Source organism: Marmota flaviventris, chromosome 9 (assembly GCF_047511675.1).
Source record: "Marmota flaviventris isolate mMarFla1 chromosome 9, mMarFla1.hap1, whole genome shotgun sequence".
In the NCBI taxonomy this organism is placed as follows: domain Eukaryota; kingdom Metazoa; phylum Chordata; class Mammalia; order Rodentia; family Sciuridae; genus Marmota; species Marmota flaviventris.
This window is the reverse complement of record NC_092506.1, coordinates 54,020,708-54,033,839: the sequence shown is the minus strand read 5'-3', so window position 1 is coordinate 54,033,839 and position 13,132 is coordinate 54,020,708. Positions and strand designations below refer to the sequence as shown.

Here is a 13,132-nt window from a genome sequence, read left to right as displayed (position 1 = left end):
CCTATCCTAATGGTATAAAGTGCCCCACAATGGGTATATTTCCAAAAATGTGAAAAGCAGCTGTTCAGAAATACACATCTGGTAACCTCGCCTGGAAGTGATGGGAAGAGTCACTGTGAGTAAGGGCACAGACCTTTACCAGGCTTTGTGGCTGTTAAAGGGCAAGCCACCCAACAACTGCTGAAGCGTAGACTCAACAGACATGAAATTCTAGGTTAGTAGAAGAACGCCAATTAACATCTGGCTCTCAACCTCCTTTTGCCTCTTAGCTGACAAGTCTCTTAAAGAGTGGTTCTCAAAGTGAGGTTCCTAACCAACAGTAGCAGCATCAATTACAAATTTTCTTACTTTCATTTTCCTTCTCTTTTTGGGGGGATAGAGGGGCAGATTAGAGCCTCTCTATATTGGCAAAGCTAGCCTCAAACACTCGATCTTCCTGCCTCAGCCTCTCAAGTTGCTGGGATTAGGCAATTAGGCTGAGGATGTGGCTCAGTGGTTAAGCTCTACGGGGTTCAATCCCTGTGCCACAGACCACTGCATTTTCCAAATTTGTTAAAAACGCAAATTCTCAGGCTCCACTTCAGACTTATTAAATCAAAAACTAGCTCTCCAGGTTTGGTGCATATTCAAGTCTGAAAACCACTGTTCTAAGCCTCCAGGGAATTCTGCAATCTGGAGTTCAGACCCCCACCCAATTTCCCTATCTTCCATTCCAAATGAAATTTGAGAGAATAAATATCACCTCTGTAGTGAAACCTAAAGAGATAAACTAGATTCCTTCCACTTCAGAGGTCTTACAGTCCTCCACATGATCTTACAGCTTCTTTTCTACAAACCAAAACCTAATGTGTTCCTTTCCTACTTTCAGAAGAGTAGTGTTTCCTTAAGTCCTGGATGATTCAGGCCCTTTTAAGTTTTGACCTCAGCCCATCTTTTCAGTCTCATCCCCTAACTAAAATCTCTATGTCCCTGCTCATGGTAAATCTGCTCAGTAAGTCAGTGTTAAAAAATAATCTGGGGGCTGGGCTGTAGCTCAGTGGCAGAGCGCTTGTCTAGCATGTGTGAAGCACTTTGACCCTTAGTACCATATAAAAATAAATAAAATAATGTCTACAAGCAACTAAAACTTTAAATAATAATAATAATAATAATAATAATAATCTGAAAAACACCCTCTCAAGGAATCTTCTAGCCACAGATCTTTTCCTTCAGAAGCAAAGTAGTTAAAAAAAAAAAAAAAAAAAGAGAGATGGGGAGACAGGAAAGTAGAATTCAATTGCCAAATAAATTCCTCTCTGGGTCAAAAACCTATGCTACATCTGAAATTCAATCTCACCCTGCTCTGCTCTTCACAAACGATTCCATCTCAGCAGCCTCACAGATCTCTTGAACACCAAGGAATAAGAATGTATAAATAAATGCCCTGCACATTTTCATTTCAGAAACATGGACCCTGATTTACAGGATTAGTCCCTTTAGAAAAAGAAGTATCTACTATAGAAACTAGTCAGTGTTCAATTTCCATGAAGTCAAAGTTGTGGCCTGATAAATTTCTTTCCTCAAATATTTCCAACAAAGTTGGGAGACTCTAGAAAAGATCTATAAACTAGAAAATCAGGATTTATTTACAAATGCCAGTTTATTGACAAATTACTTTTCTCCAAAACCAAATTCTATCTTCCTTTTTTTAAATACTTTTTTAGTTGTATATGAACCCAATGCCTTTACTTTTTTTTAACGTGGTGCTGAGGATCAAACCCAGTGCTTCACATGTGCTAGGCAAGCGCTCTACCACCAAGCTACAACTCCAGCCCCAAATTCTATCTTCTTAGTATAAAAATATTCCATGTTCTTACTATGTAAAATAGGAGAAATCTAACTACTTGTAGAATTATTAATGTGAAGACCATCTTGCTTCCTGCCCAGATTAAGGGAGGTAATTCAGGTACTGGTTTCCAAGTTTTGCCCCGCACATACACACTCTCTTGCTTTTGATATGGACTGGCATTCTCAGTATTTTAACCAGAAACTCCCTTCAGAGAAACTGGAAAATAACTCATCCAATTCTACATTCCAAAGCTACTGTAGCTTCCAGTGAACAGAAAGGAAGATATGAAAATAAATAAATAATTCAGGGGAAAAAAATCAATAAATGTTTAGATAACTAAGAGGAGCTGCATTTGCTATCTCAGAGTTTGGACACAGAGAAAGCACATGCTTTGGAATCACACAGATTTAGTTTTTTAAGTAAGTTAGTGGCTCAGAGTTCCTATAGATATTAGGATATCAACAAATTCACCCATAGATTGTCATGAGAGTTCACTAAACAACACAAATAAAAATACCTAGTATGACATGATTCCTAGAATTAGTATTCTCCTAATGATATACCAGAAACCTAAAATCTTCAGAAAACTATATAACATACATTGCTCAATCCCACAAATTAGCAGAATATGTTCAATCAAATTGTTAGCTGATGGCCACATGGCTATCCCTATTCTAATTAGCTTGGATCCCCCTAGTCTTTCTCTTAACTCTTCTCAATCAGTTCAGTATTCCTCTTAGCTAGCCATTCCTCTTAAATTTCCACATTTTATCCCCTAGTTGTGCCACAGACCTAGAATATGTACCTCTCTCTGTCACAATGGCCAAAAGGCTCTGTCTGAACCAGGCTCTGCTTACATCTCACACCCTACCTCCACCTGCTCTCTCTGTTTACCAATGAGGACTTCCTATTCACATGTCAAGTCTTTCCTACCTCAGGGGCTTTGCCTTGGCTGTTTCCTTCTTAGAAAGGTACCTTCTCCAAATCTACACATTCATGCATTCTTACCCTTGAGCGTGCACTCAAACATCATATTCATAGAAAGACTTTCTCTAACCTCTCAAGTCCCTGTTACTCTCTTACATCACCATTAGTCCCTCACATCACTATCTTTATCTCAACTATTGATTTGTAGACTGAAAGGGTTTCCCCACTATACATTAAGCTCCATGACAAGGGCTTTTCTATCTTAGTTATCTCTACATCCCTACTATATAGAAATAAAGTCAGAACAGAATGGATACTAAAATATTAATTGAATGAATAAGTAAATTCAGTTTTCTGAAACAAGAGAGGCAGAGGTGGCTCCCCCTCTTCCTTCTCTAACTACTGGTAACAGTGGAAAATGGGATCCCAAGGAAAAACTGTAAATTAGAAAGAGAAAAGGCAGAAGGTAAACCCTTAGGGAACAGCAACAAATAAAGTCATCCTAGACAACCCCACCCCTACCCCCGACAAAACATCAACTGCTATCAGGGGAGGCTCACAGGTGCTACAGTCTCAAGGGTTTTTTGCTTTAAACTTCTTCAAGTGAGGGCATGGAGACATCTGACTTTGGGATTTTCAGGGGAAAACAAGCCTGGATAGCATAGCTTTTGAAACCCACCTGGATTTACCAAACAGTTGTGAGTTATGAGACTGGGAGGTGAGAAGGCTTCTTTAATTCCATTTAATGAGATTTACATAGAACAAAAATTTCCAGTTGTTTTCTTTTTAACGTGATCCTTGCCACTTCCCCTTGGGTACTTACTCAGAAGTGAGTTAACAAAACCCACAGCCCTTCTTACAACCAGGATTCTCACAGCTGGCTCTCCCAGCAAACTTGGGCTGTAACCCAACCCTGAGCAGCAGTGATGACTCATACCCAGAGAGGCCCATTATGCCCAGTCCATTCTGCCAGAAACCAAAGGGTGAGAGAATGGGGGAGTGGGGTGTGGAGGGACATAAGGAACTTCTGTACTTTGTTTCCTTACTAGAATCCAAAGCCTTTATTCTCTAAATACAGAAGCTGTGTTAATCAAGCCAAGGAATGCAAACCAAGGTCACTGCCATTGCCAAGATCATCTCCACTGTCCTAAGTATTTTACTGTCACACTCATGTATCCCACTTTTTTATAGATACAGGGTCAGCCACATTAATTTCCTTTCTCTATTTGCATTTCTTTTTGCCAAGTGACGAAGTATATAGACACATGTGTCTTTGTCCCCACATCTTTGAAAATGAGTATACAGTCCCATGTGCAGTTTCTAGTCTTTTGTCATCTTTTAATTATTGCATCAGAACATATGGTAGGTCATAAATTACGAATAAACTAACAGGATAGAGACTCTGGTATAACTCTATGCCAAGGAAACTTACTTCTAGTAAAAAATAGGAGGTATAATGTTGGTGGCTATGAGTATCATGAAGGCTGAGCTTCTTCTGATTATATAGGAAGCTACTATGGAATCTGAGCCAGTCTATGGAAGTCCACAGAAGTAAAACTACAAAAGAAACAAAAAAATCTTAACCTAATCTGCAGAGTCTTCTAAAGCAAAAAGAGCCTTAAATTTTAAACAGCCTCTCACTCAAAGAGAAACTCTGTGAAGCACCTACTCCAAGGAACTCCCATTCGGCCTTAGGCCTGCCAGGGTTCAGCAGGCCCATAAATTGGCACTGTTGATATGACCTTTCCAGGCTATATGTCAACAAGAGATAACAACAAAGCTGAGAGCTTTGGTAGTACTCAAAGGAGATTTGAGGGACTTAAAACACTGCTAAATTTGGCAGCAAAAGTTTCTGTTCCTTGCAGTTGGAAAAGAAAATCTGTTAATAATAATTACACTTGTAGATAAGAAGCTAGTCACTCTCTTTAGAAATAGATTAGAGTTGGGCACAGTGGTACATGCCTGTAATCCCAGCTACTTGGGAGGCTGAGGCAGGAGGATTGCAAGTTCAAGGTCAGCCTGGACAATTTAATGAGACCCTGTCTCAAAATAAAATAAAAAGGACTGGGGATATAGTTCAGTGGTAGAGTGCCATGAGTTTAATCCCCACTACTACAAAAAAGTAAAATAAAATAAAGAAATAGATTAGAACCCCCTTATCCTGATCCCCCATCCTCAGAAGTGTCAGAGTATCATCACTGGGCAACTACCACCTAGGGCTAGTATAAAATATAAGATGTTTCTTGGAGAGATAAAGTGCCAGGAGCCTGTCCAGATGTTGCTTACTGTCTTAGTCACAACTACTTGCCACTCTTCAATACCTAGACCTAAGTTACTGAGGCTAGTCTTAAACTCGTGAGACTCTTGCTTCAGCCTCCAAATCACTGGGATTACAGGCATGTACCACCATGCCCAGTTAATACCTTCAACTTTCTAGAAGAAGAAACAAAGATAGATAGAGAAGCTAAGTTATTTACCCCAAGGTCACACAGCAAGTCAGAGATAGAGCCAGAACTAAAATTCAGATCTATTGACTAACTGCTGTACGTCAGTGGAGAAAGTTCTAAGACGTAAAAATCACTAACAGCAGCAGCTATTAACATTTATTGAGAGCATATTTGGGTCCAGAACTAAGCTGAGTGATTTACATGAATTAAAAGTCATTTTACCCTTACATCAACCCTTCAAGATAAGTAAGATTATTACTCCCAATTTACAGATGAAGATATTGAGGCTTAAGAGTTTTAACTTGACAGAAGTCTACAAAAGTAAGAAAAGCTAGACTATGAGACTATGAACTGCCAGAGCTGGCTGGAGAGCCTGTGCTCTACACTGGGTCTTGAAGGATACATGGGTAGTATTCCCAGAAGCAGAGGTGAGCCAGGTGCTGCAGGAGGAGGATGGCAAGTTCAAAGCCAGCTTCAGCAACTTAGGCCCTAAGCAATTAGCAAGACCCTGTCTCTAAATAAAAATACAAAAGAGGGCTGGGGATGTGGCTCAGTGGTTAAGCACCGCTGGGTTCAATCCCAGGTACTAAAAACAAAAAAAAGAAGAAGCAACAGCAGAGATGAGGAAGCCTACTAGGGAAAAGTGTGTGTCCAGAGCACTGAAAGCACTTGAAAGCAGTGTACAGGGCCTCCGACACAAGGTTAAGGAGAATCTCAGGGGCCCTGCCTGGGCTGGCCAGCAGGCAAGAAGCAGTTCTGGAAGGGTCTCCCCTGCCTGTGGAGGGGAGTATCTTAGAGGAAGATGAAGTTGCACCTGTGAAGCAAGGTTGAGAAGAACTACTGCAGAGACCCTCCTGGAATCTTCACAGAAAGAGGGACAAAATACAAAGTATACCTGACTTCTATAAAGAACAATCTGGCTTGTTCTTCATATAGTAATCCCACACTGGACTCAAAGACATCAGCCCTCTTGCTTTCAAAAGGCCGTCCATTCTAAGTTGAAAATCATGAAAGCATTGAGAATTTACCATGCTCCAGGCCATGAGCTATTTACATGTACCATTTCATTTAATCCTCACAACCTAAATACTATTAAATAAATACTAAATAATATTACACCCATTTTACAGATGCCTTAGAGAAAACTGAGGCACAAAGAGATTAAATACATTGCCAAGGTCACAGAGATAGGTCAGATCCCTGAACTCCAGCTCTTGATCACTGCACAGCACATAGCACATACAAACACTCGTGGTAAGTATAAATGGTTCCACCAGAGCTGCCAAAAGATAGCACTACACACTTACTGAGTACTGAGTAGTCGCTGATTATTTTGAACAAACATAATGGGTTAATTCACTTAAAATTATCTATAAAACTTAACTGTCAGAACTTCATAAGGTAGCCTGTGTTCTGAAATAGTAAGCACATCAAAATTCAGTCCTTCTCAGCTAGAGTTCTAAAAACTAGCTGACTTTAGAGGTTTTCCACACCGAAATTTTCCCTTTGCTATCCTCCCTCCCACACATCCTATCCTTTGACAATCTCAGAAAAACTCCAATGCAGGCCTAGAACCCTAGAACCCTCACCCTCATATGTCCAGTCCTTTCATTGGCTCTCTTCCACTATTCAAACAGAGCTTTAAATTACAGTCTAAGAGTGGGACCCCTCCTCCTTTTTCCCAGCCTTCGAGAATGAGATGGTCATTAACTCTACCATCAAACCCCAGACTTCAGCAGGTCTATGTTTCTCCTCCCTTAATCACACTGACAGAGGCTCACATTGAAGGGGTTGGTCAGTGGGGAAGAAATCAAGACATCTGGGTGTAATATATGTGGGAGGAAGTCCCACATTTGATATCTTTATGGATACTTCCCAGCTCTTGACCCAGTTACTGTATTTACTGACTTAATGGGTAAAGAGTCCAAGAGGGCATATGTGGGCACCAGAGATGAGACTCTGAGCCCAACAGCAAGTGAACATAGCTGTCAACCTCAATGCGAGCCACTCCACCCTCCCAGCACTTGGGAAGACCTGCACAACCCTGTCTCCTGGGGTCCCCTGGGGGCAGGCCAGTGATCTACTACACCATGAAAGCCTCCCAGGACAGCCCTTCCATCTATCACCACCTGCTGCCCCTGAGAACTACCTTCTCTCACACCCAGCGCCTCTCTCCTATTTCTTTCTAGTAGTCTTCCTCCAGCTCCAGATTATATCTCCCACGACCCTCAGTTTATCTCATTTTCTTCTGGTTCAAACAGTCCCCCAACCACTTGTGCTGATTCCTATAAATCAATCTCCAGTTCACATACAAACCCCCTCAGTAATGACAAGGTCACACAGAAGAATCTGAATCTAAGAAACTGAAATGGTTTCATGACATATCCTTAGAAACAAGCCTGCTTTGGTTAAGGCAGCTTCTTACCCTAATTGCATATAATTCACCCTTTTATAGGGACAGTGAAATCAGATGAGAAAAGCATTGTGATAGTTTCAGCAGCTCCCCCAACAACACTATATTCACTATATTAGAGCCAAAGAAAATAAGAGAAGGGATCTTTGGAGAAATTCTCTAATAAGGTCATCTAGACACCCTTCTCTCCCCTCAAAACACACCTACACATGAGTTTTCTAGGACCTATGGCTAGAAAAAGAGACCCCAGATTTTTTTCTATCAGCACAATATTATGTGGCCTGTTCCCCTAAGATAGAAGCACCCAGTATTTTCCCCATCCACCGAGTCAGAGACTCATGGTCCCTACCCTCTAGCACAAAAGAGACACACACAGAATCTCGCCCCCCACCCCACCCCTAGAAGAAGGCACACACTAATGCAAGTTTTCCCACAGGCTTTAAAGAGAAATCTCTGCAGACTATGCCAGATGGTATCCTGCCCCCAACCCCTTTTCATGCCCTCCTGGCCCCTTCTCCACTTTCCATGGTCTCTCTAACTCAAAGAACTCAATTATCTGTCTGTAGATTCCCCTCCCCCTTCCCAATCCTCCAGAATGGAACACAGACACACAGAAAGGAACAGATAGGACTCCGAAGGGCTGCTGCCTGCCCTCCTCCAGGCTCAGATATGTGGTGCCACTGCTTGGCTGGCTCAGCAGACTCTCTTGGGCCCAATGTTGGAAATCAAGAGTCACCAGGGCAGTGACAGCTAACAGCTATATGAGAAGCGACAGGAAGGAAAATGTACTCTTCAGTCACTCATTCCCATTGCCCTACAGGGACTCAGACCCTCCCAGCTCCTCCAGGCACCAGGCCACCTCACCCAAAGTAATTCTTAGAATCAGAGGCAGTGGAGAGTGGGGCACAGCATCTCTTAGTTCTAGGCCAAAAGTGCAAATGATACTTGGATTTGGGGGTGCCTTCCCGAAATTGTTCATTCCAGGGACAGAAGTAGAGCCAGCAGAACTGAGGATGCCCTTAGTCTGTGCTCCAAGATATTTCAAAGATTCAACTTCCTTGGGTGACTGATTATTCTAATTTTAGAGAGAGGGAACCCAAGGGGAAAGAACATAGGCAGGGAGCTGTGGAGGAGAGAGGGAGTGAGAACAGGAATGTTACTTTTTAATCCTTAAGGAACATAGAGGGATCCAATTTGTGACTCAGCTCTGGGAAGTTGGACTGATGAGGAGTGGGGAACAAATGCAGGCCAACCCAAGCTGTGGACAATTTCTTCTTCAGAACTTAAGAAGCTATTGTAATGTGACTCACCTGGAAAGAAAGCTCTGTGCGTTTAAAAAAAAAAAAAAAGCCCATTCTTGATTCTTCTCAGGCTTCTTCCCAGACACCATTCCAGGGCATGATTGGCAGGTTTTCCCTGTCCCTCAGTAAAGGGTTAAGGGTGCAGGCGGGTGCCTTCTATGCTATACGCCCTGTAGGTTCATGGAGGACAGGTCCGGTGTGCCCTTCCCTGGAGTCTCCCCTCCTCTGCTATTCCATTCTTTGGCACAGTCCCACAACATATCAAGTATCTGCCCTTGGAGTTCCCACTTCCTTGTTTTTCTTTTTGGTTTCCCCCTAGATATAGCCTTACAAGTTCCTGAAAGAGCTGCCCAGCTCCTAAGAAGGCTTTCAGAGTAATAAAACTTCTACCAGATAGAAGCCTTCCTTTCAAACCCAGAACAGAGGAGAAAGGTCCTCTGCCCACTCAAGATAAGTTTTTCCAGCAGAACCTAGCAGGACAAAGAAGCAAGACCTGGCACACAGTGGCCTCTCCTCTAACTACCAAAGTGCATGACACCATAACTGCAGGGAGCTGTGGCATATTGGAAAAGCAAAGGGTCACTTGGAATCCCTCTCCTCTGTACTAAAACACACAAGCTAAGTGGTCTCCGGAAAGCTTCATTGTGGAAGGGTCATTTATGAGGTCCAAAGTCTATAAGGAAGGAATATCACGTACGTTAAACTTCCCAACCTAAAGAAACCACTATTTGTTTTCTTACAAAGCTGGAAGATTTTTAAGGTTTTTCTCATTTTGATTTACAAATGCAGAAGAGTAGAAGATACTTTATAAATGGTAGAACCATAACAGAGAGGTAAAATGAATTTCCAGAAGACGGGGACCACTCCTCAAGCTTTAATTCACAATGTAGGACTTTACTTGTTTAAAACAAGTTACTTTCAAGGTAACTATCCCATTTGCTCCTCCCAAAAGTCCTGTGGTTATTATCATTATTTCTGTCTCACAGTTAATAATCTGAAGCTTGCATTAGTTAAGATGCTTGCCCACAGTGACCAAACTAGCAAGCAACAGAACCTGGCCATGGAATCAGCTCCTCTAACTCCAAATTCGTTTTTCCTCTCTGTTACATCAAAAGAAAGAGCACCAGCTCCTTGAAACCTGCTGCTAGTCCTCTTCACAAATGCAAGGATGGTAAAACTGGAGCAGCCCTAACTATACCTCCATGAGTCGAGAAGACCTGAGATTCTAGACTTACATTGTGCCTGAAGAAACCACTGGAATCAGAGACCTCCTCCCCACATCACCCATTTTGCATCTCATCTAATACTGCTAAGCCACATCCTCCAGCAAAACAGTTTCAATCAAGCAGAGAAGTACAGTAAGAGAAGGAATTTCTAAAGAAGTGGCCCATCTGAGGTCCAGGGCCATTGAGTTCACCCTTGTGGACCCTCAGGCCAAAACACTGATGCATACATGTACACATTCGGGGAGCGAGAATCACAGACATGGCCAGGGCTTGCATTGGCAAGCTGACCCGAAGTTAATCAGAAGGCCCCCTCATTGTTCTCCAGAATACAAAAGACATTCTGTTCAGAAAGTTCAAGAAGAAAAACTGGAGAGCCAGGACAGCAGCTGTTCCCTTGTCCCACTGAGAAACCAAAAGCATCCACGAAGTTTCCTGAGGCCAAGGAGTAAGTTTAAGATAGAACATGGCTATGGTGGAAGGACATCTCTTGATGGGTCTCTCCTTCACGGAGTAACCGCAGCATTCATGCTCCTAACAATATTACTGACCACCTAACTACCTCATCATCTTCCTGAGCTCACCACACACCACTCTTCCAGGTCAGAACAGTTTTACCAATTTGCAGGGCAATCAAAGTAGAAGGAGTACACAACTTGGACATTGTGTGCCCTGAGATTTGATTACAATATTAGTTAAAGGAATCTGAGAGCTCATGCTGCAACATCTGGATAAAATACCTCTCTGGAAGTCCCCCAACTCCAGGGTAGCCCTCTCCTCACAACTCAGGAAAGCCTGTGACTCAATCTCATTAACAATCAAGGTAGAGAGAGAGCAAGGTCAGATATAAGGAATGACAATATCTCCATCCCAATGACTGTTCCAGAGGGACCTGGAACTCACTGCAGCCTCCTCACTGAGTTTAAATCAGTCTTTTCTGTTGTTGCTACAGGTCAGACCTAGTTAGTACCAAGGGACAAAACAGACGGTTTCCACTAGAATGAACCAAAGCCACTCAAAAGACACTGGAATCTCCATGTAAAAACTGCAAACAGTGCTGGAGTAGTGAGAATTAATTTTTTCTATATAAAAGAATCTTCCTGTAAAAATATCCTGTGGCTTTGTGCTAAATAAAAGAGTGGAGCCTAAACACCTCAGATTCAGCAAAAGTGAGATCAGCTAGATTTGCAAAGTCAAGAAAATTGGCTGTTTCCCTCCTGCTCAAGCTAATAGAATCCAACTGTTGGAGCATGACATCATTCCAGAGCCCCAAACCCTGAGCAGAGAGTACAGACACTCGCCTGCCTCCCAGAAAACAGCCAAAGACCAGAGCCAGGAAAAGAGGAGAGCAATCGGAGCCCGAGCTGCCCTTACCTGAAAGTCCTGGTACTTTCCTGCCCACTCCATTCTCAGCAGAGTCCGGCTCACACCCTTGTGGGTTAGGGAGCTCAGGGCCCCAAATCCACTGCCTTAAACTCCAATACCTGCTGTGAGCTTTCCACAGCTTCTTCCTCTGACCTTTAGTGGCGCTTCTTCCAGCCAAGTGAGCAGAGCGCGGCTAGCCGGCCAGGCGGGTTGTCATGGAGACCCTGTCCTCTGGTCTGGCGGCGCGCACGGCACGGCACGCTCTCACTCTGCCGCCAGCGAGCACGCGCGCACACGCATTCTCTCTTCTCCCTCTCTCTCTGTCTCTCTCTCTCTCTCACACACACACACTCAGTTCTGGGAGACTTTCATGAAGCAGCGCTGCCTTCTGATCAGCTCAGCTTTTACACGCATTCCACTCCTCCTACCTCCCTTCCGGTCAAGCGGGGCTCTTCACTGTTCCTGGGAACTTGTTTGAACAGCTCAGAGAGAAGGGAGAACACAGCCAGTGGACCGGTTTTCCTCTCCTCCAGTGTCACAGTTTTTGTAACTTGGAAGAATCCCCGCCAGCGGGGAGGGAGTTAGCTGGAGCGCTTGGAGGGGAAGCAAGCCCTTCCTGTGGGTTGTGGAGCTTGGGGAGGAGGGACCCTGATGCACTGCCTTGACTTGTTTGTGTACTTGGGATTTTCCCGGTCGCTGGGGCGGAAATGCACTCACATCTCAGGAGCTCGCCTGGACTGGCCTCTCTGCTTACCTTGCTGCCCGTCCAGGTCGTGGAGATGGCTTTAACCAGTACAGGGACCCATGGTACTAGTGCAGGTGCCTAAGCAGTCTCTCATCTTCCTGCAATGGAGAGGAAACACTAGGTCAGGATAAGGAGTCCTGGGCATGTCCAGAGTCACAGCCAGGGCAACAAACATGATACAAACACAGCCTTCTCTCTCTGCCCTGCACAGTACCTGCAGCTGAAGTCTAGGCTACCTGTGGGCTGCTATCCAAAAGCTAGCTCAATGCCTGGGACACAGCAAAACGTCTAAGTTTAGTGGCACATGTGCACACTCCTGGTGTAAAACCCTTTTACATTTATTATTTTGTTTGATCCTCAAAATCTTTTGAAATGCACTGGACAACTAAGTGTATGACCATTTTATAGATGGGAAAACTGAGGTTCAGAGAAATCAGATGTTCAATCCACAGTCCACAGCTAGTTAGGCAAAGAACTAACAGTAGAGACCAGTCAAGCGCCCCAGCCCTAGTCCAGTATACTTTCCATCAAAGTACACTGCCACCAGATCTTGAAAACTAGCTAGTTTTCTGATAACCAGTTATGTGTTCCCAGAAGAGGGGGGAGAATCTTTCCAAGTCCTAGTGAGGTAGGCTTAACTACCAACCTTTTAGCCTAAAGAATTTATGATAGGATCCATGAGATGTAGAACATTCTGATGCACAGATTGGAGGGAAAATATCCTGTCCTATGGCTACACATTACTTTACACTTTTCCAAAATACTCTCATAAATCTCAGTTCATTTGTATTTACTCAACATGATAGGCCTGAAAGTTAGGATTAATACTATTATACTGATTCAACAAATTTTTAATATATCTAAAACAAAAATAAAATTACAT

The 13,132-nt window shown here is 43.2% G+C and overlaps 1 protein-coding gene across 8 annotated transcripts in view; it reads right to left on the bottom strand.

Annotated features, from left to right (window-relative positions):
* Dennd2b (DENN domain containing 2B) overlaps positions 1-13,132 on the bottom strand; it is a 154,698-nt gene that overhangs the window by 89,354 nt on the left and 52,212 nt on the right. For 4 of the 8 annotated variants that reach the window (XM_027942317.3, XM_071616402.1, XM_071616396.1 and 1 more), the window contains exon 2: positions 12,259-12,347. The gene's annotated coding sequence lies outside the window, so the exon portion shown is untranslated. Of the gene's footprint in view, positions 1-11,513; positions 11,735-11,932; positions 12,061-12,258; positions 12,348-13,132 lie in introns of those variants that run through there. The other 4 variants (XM_071616399.1, XM_027942316.2, XM_071616398.1 and 1 more) reach the window with 3 other exon arrangements.